This window comes from Abramis brama (genome assembly GCF_963993115.1).
Source record: "Abramis brama genome assembly, chromosome: 7".
NCBI classification, from domain to species: Eukaryota; Metazoa; Chordata; class Actinopteri; order Cypriniformes; family Leuciscidae; genus Abramis; species Abramis brama.
In genome coordinates this window covers 3,502,607-3,508,544 of record NC_139969.1, presented here as the reverse complement: position 1 = coordinate 3,508,544, position 5,938 = coordinate 3,502,607, and the positions used below count along the sequence as shown (strand labels likewise).

General features: G+C 37.5%; 1 long non-coding RNA gene across 1 annotated transcript; it reads right to left on the bottom strand.

Moving 5' to 3' along the window:
• Positions 1 to 4,382: 4,382 nt before the first annotated feature.
• Positions 4,383 to 5,508, bottom strand: LOC311087273. Its single transcript, XR_014607204.1, has 3 exons — positions 5,294 to 5,508; positions 5,077 to 5,188; positions 4,383 to 4,498 (listed from the first exon to the last, which is right to left on the bottom strand). It is a non-coding gene; the product is annotated as an uncharacterized lncRNA (long non-coding RNA).
• Positions 5,509 to 5,938: the final 430 nt, after the last annotated feature.

The window sequence follows — 5,938 nt, the reverse complement described above, 5'->3', positions numbered from 1 at the left end:
TTGAAAAAGGCTGTTCACACACAATCTCCATGCAGCCTGAGTGAAACAGAACAATGGTGGGAACAGATGTACAAGAATTTAAATGTTGGAAGGACTTATATTAAAGTATTAAAGTCACAGATGATAATCTTGAGCTGGTCAGTGTTACACTTACTGATACCTACCGGTGTGATTCTGTGCGGCATCATGCAAAAATAAAGGTTTTCAGTAACGGATGCGACTGTTAATGCGTTATTCATAGTGACCCATGATAGATTTATTTGGTGTCTTTCCTAGAATGGGTGAATTTTTGCGACTTTGCGTAATAAACTACATACACTGGTATTACAAAACATTCAGTGGCACATGCCACACAAATACAGACGTGACACGAACTGCTAACACATTGGGAAAAAATATAACCGATGCGTTTAATTGACATTTAAAATATCGCTAAATTAGGCTATTTATTTAGGATTTTGTGTCACAATTACGCCAGCTGCTCAACTCATCTGTCAGTCACTACTGGAGGTGTCACAACATGTCTCAGTGTCCATACTATCCAACCTTAACAGTATGTGAGATTAGAATAAGTGTGTCCCAATCATAATACGTTGAAAAGAGAATGCCAGAAGTCCTCGGATGGTCTACTATTTTCGGTGGATTTTTGAGGTGTGGATCCACGCTCACTATAAAGAGTAAAAAGTGTTAAAAAATTACAAAACATGGCGGAAATGCGCGACCTACATAAAGGTTTGAGTGACGAATCTAAGTTTAATCTGATAAAAAACATTTTATTTAATGTTATCCGTGTTATATTTCATCTGCAATAACAATGTGGACTTTTATAAAGATCTGTTCGGCCATTAACTTTTAAATGCATCATTATGCATTAATATGAGGAGAGTCTCCGTATTAAAGACCCGTGACTGACGTGCTTCTGCATTTCTCTCTGATACGGTAGGAAATTAAATTAAATGAAACGTGGAGGATTTTAACTGTGACAAGATGATTGACAGGCCAGTTTACTGCGACAGAGAGCAACTGTTAAAGACGCAATTGTATGACGTGATAGTGTGTCCCAAAGCTTGTCTACTCGTCTGCTACACACTCAAAAGTATGTACATACATTTAGGGTATAGTATAAGTTGGTGAATTGAGACGAAGCATCAGTGTTTCTCAACTATGTCAATGGCACATGCCAACGGATGTGTTACTAAGATTAGCGGCATGTGCCATTGGCTTCTGTGCATCAGATGTCATGTCACTTAATGTTAATAATACTGCCACTGGTGCAGAGAAAACATCAACAGAGCAGCTTGATAATCACTGTTTGAACATGACCACAAATACAAACACTGTTGCTATTGGCTGTAAACACTTACCCCATTGAAGGGTGATTTGTCAGATTGGGTCACTTCATTCTGTGGCTGTCCTTCTGGCCATGAATCCAATGAACCTCTAATCCTGGTCTATGTTAAAAAAACAGAAAACAAGTCTGTTTCTTTCCACTTCCACAACAGATGAAAACACTTAATAGCATTTCAACTGCTTCTCAAGTAAATAAAACTGTAAATATGGGCATCTAAATAGAAAACACCAACACTTCCAGCTGTTTACCATATGAACACTTTGGGTGTCCAATGAAACCTGTCAAAAACATTAATGGATCATATTTCAAAATAACACAATCAAAAACTACTAATGTGAACCAAATGAAAATTATCAGTGAGAATTTGTGACAGTAATGATTTGTTGGTGAAAGGTAATCTGGACTTGTTTGAATGAGATTCCCCACCCAGCTAGCAAAAAATGTGCGGGCCGAAAGCGGCCCGCTTAAGGCTAAAACACTCGGCCAATCCTCGGCATGAATCTAGGTCCGATTGCTCTGCGAGCGCTCGGTTTTAACGCGGCCCGATTAAGGCTAAAGACACTCGGCCGAGCGCTCAGTTTTAACGCGGCCCGATTGCGGAACCCCGAGTGAGAGGACGTTAGCTCGCCTCCAATCCCGTTCCTTATTTGAACTTTGAACTATGATTTCCATTCATATCAGGTTAATACTAAAATTGCTTAGCAGCCGTTATTTATGCAAGATAAACAAAGTAAAACAGCACAAGGAAGACAGGTTTCATGTTTAATGCATTTTTTATTGGACCACACTACAAAAATAGGATAAACACACTTTTTAATAACAGATTTGAATAGAATAGAAATAATATCACAGCATTAATGTAGAATCAAGGAGTTCAAATACAACTTGCCAATATCAACATTTTTAACTTTGAAACATTTAATTCTGGCCCACTGCGTTTTTGAGTCGTCTACGCACACACACTTTTTAATAACAGATTTGAATAGAAAAGAATATAATAGAAATAATATCACAGCATTAATGTAGAATCAAGGAGTTCAAATACCATTTTCCAATATCAACATTTTGAACTTTGAAACATTTAATTCTGGCCCACTGCGTTTGAGTTGTCTACGCACACACACTTTTTAATAACAGATTTGAATTGAAAAGAATAGAATAGAACAGAATAGAATAAAAATAATATCACAGCATTAATCAGGGTTCGTACACTTTTTCCAAGGTCAAATTCAAGCACTTTTCAAGCACTTTCCAGGTCCATTTTAAAGCTTTTTCCAGCACCTTACACTACCGTAAATTACCAATACATAGTTAAAATTATTATTTAGTGTTTTTATCACATCAAAAGAGATAAACAGCCAAATGTTTCATAATAGCAGAGGGCTGCACGATATTGAAGAAACATGGTATGCGATAACTCATTAAATAATGCGATATTCAATATGCAATACGATAATGCTTAAAGTGTGTCAAATTAACTTAAATTATCTTTAAAATATGAAATGATATAACCTACACATAAGTGTTTCACATTCTTTTTGTGTTAAGAAAATATCCCTACAACTTCAAGACAGTGAACATCAGTGTTCTGTAGCATAAGAAGTGTTATTTTAACATCACTGGGGTTTAGGGGTTCAGGTTATCCTACATTAGGTTTATATAACAACAGAAACTGATTATTCAAATGTAAAAATAAACACTGCTTAGTTTTCACTGCATGAATTAAATATACTGATTCTTATTAAAGCTACAAAAGTTAGCCTATTCAGCCAAAAGCAGTGAGTGATTTTCTTTGTCTTTTGTTCATGACCCCAGTTATTGCAAGCCGTTGCGATATGCAATTATGCATATTGTAATATATACATTTGCAATATTTCGATATATTGTGCAGCCCTAATATTTAAGTCAATCACAAGTTTTATTCTTCAAAATGTATCACTAAGTATATAGCCTAAAGCATATGAATAATGTACTTTTCATTATATTAATGTCCAAATATTGCTTACCAGATAATGTGATTTATAGGTTGTAAAACTGAATTAATTTCAAATATGAAGACTTAGAAATATTTGACAGGCCTTCCCGTTTTGGGACACATTCTTGATATAGACAAGGTTTGAACAATATCTGAGTGCACAGGCACCTGCCTGATAAATGTATTTCATTGCCAAGATGTCTTGGGCCAAGACATAACATTAGCTAATACATTTACTGGAATAGAGCAGTGTAAATATTGCATAGGGCCATCCTAAACCTTACAGTAACAGTATACTACTTATGACACTGACTGATTTCAGTTCAGCAATTAACGACTGTTGTTATGCACTGGACTAACGTTTGCAGGTTAATTTGCACGTTACAGTTCTGTAATTTTGGCAATGTTCACTGCATATTCCACAAATGAACGTGACATAACGGACATGCAATACTTACATTACATTATCACACCAAGTTCTCTCAGTCACTAATGGCCCATTCAGATAGGACGCGGACCGCGCTGCGCTATGAAATGAAACCGATATATTTCAATGGCTTGCGCCGCGCAACTCAAAGCGCACCTCAGCGAGCTCGCGCGCACGCCGCGGTCAAAGTTTAAAATAGTTCAACTGTTGCTGCTGCGTGGCCAATAAAAACAGTGCGTCCAAACAACCGCGGAAATCAAAATGAAAACTCCGCCTACTTTTGCTCTGGCCAGCGTAACACAAATCAATCTGTATCTGATTCTGAAGGTCTACATTTTTTTTCTCCATTTAATAAAGAACTATTTCGTCAGAAAGATATTTCTTGTGAAAGAAATACAGTTACAAATTCAAGCATTTTCAAGCATTGTATCCAAAATTCAAGCACTTTTCAAACCTTGAAAACACAACATCAAAATTCAAGCACTTTTAAGGATTTCAAGCACCCGTACGAACCCTGATTAATGTAGAATCAAGGAGTTCAAATACCATTTTCCAATATCAACATTTTTAACTTTGAAACATTTAATTCTGGCCCACCGCGTTTGAGTTGTCTACGTTGTCTGCCTGTTCGCCCTCTGGCTTCGGCCACCATCCCTATCAGAGGCTAACTGCAGACACCTGGTGATGAGCAGCTCGGTTTCCTCTTCTGTAGAATGTTTGGTCAGGGCATTGCGGCGGACTGCATCTGAGAAAAACACAAGATAGAAGAGGGCAGCATGACCACGTGATGTTACTCAGCAACCACCAAAACTTAATTCGGATGCAGGGCTCTACACTTACATTTCTTTTTAATTTAAAAAGTTTAGGAGCACAGTGAAAAATTTAGGAGCACCTTCTGATCAATGACAAATTAACCTACCCATTAAAAGGCGATATTTGATAAAATTACTTGCCGGGGCTTTTTTTTTTTTTTTAAAAGCGCATATTCTTAACTAAATCACAGCCTTTGTGATTTCATGATAGCACTATGCTATATTATGATTGTAAATGGTTTTAAATAGATCGCGTAGCCTTAGAAAACGGTGTAATAATGTTATTCATGGATTCTCGTCTGTGGAATGCGCCACTTCTGGTATTTAGCTCTAGTTTCAATGGAGGGTGCACCCATAGAACCTGCTCAGGTCAGTCGCACTGGTGCTCTTAAATACTTTGTCACTGTCACAGCCAGTTAAATAAATAAATAAATAAATAAATAAATAAATAGGTTGCACTGTAGAGCCCTGGGATGTCACCACAGTGCAGTTATCCAGCACTGACACTCACCCAGAACCACACTTTTAATGAGTCTCGCCAGCGAAGTGTTCATTGCTCTTTTCAGGACCCGCCCCACAGTGTCTTTAAGAGTCATGCCTCCGACCATTCCAAGGAGAACAGTCTGAAACAAAGACATGTACCTCATTAGTTATTTAAGGAATATAGCATGAGTGAGAGTGGGGACTGACTTTTAGGAATGATCTGATTAATGCATAATTTAACTCACCAAATTCTTCTTCTCCTCTGGATTCTTTAACGTCTCCTCCAAACATTGTAGCTCCTCAATAGTTGAAAGTGGGAGCCCAAAATGTGTTGGGTCTGGCGTGAAGTCTGGAACTGCTGGAGATTTGTAGGAGCTGCATCAGGATGAGCAACTGCTGCTCTCTGATAGAATCAAGCTGGATGAGGATCTCCTTAGCAATTGCTGTAAGACACAAGAAAAAGCAGGCATAACAGATTAGTAGCAAAACATTGTACGTAGATATGTCAGAGTAAACCGAGAGAGATCACTTTGTAGAATTCCTACCTGTGGACACAGCCTCCCGAGAAGACCTGTTTTTTGTGTCTTCCATGGTGTTGCTTTCCATGGTTGTGTTGACATTTCTGCCTTTATAACTGAGGGGGTTATAATCAGAGGAAGGTTAAGTTTAAAATAAAAATGTTGAATGTAATATATTTTTCTCCTGGTCCTTATTTTAAATAGGTCATAAAAAATATCAATATTATCGACCGATATGAAACGCTTACATCATGATACAGTTTTCAGTCATATCGCCCAGCCCTAGGGTAGCTAATAAACTTTTCAAACCTGTCTGTACAGACCGCATTTAGCCAAAGGTAATGTTGATGTTAGCTATAAAGTGCGATTTCA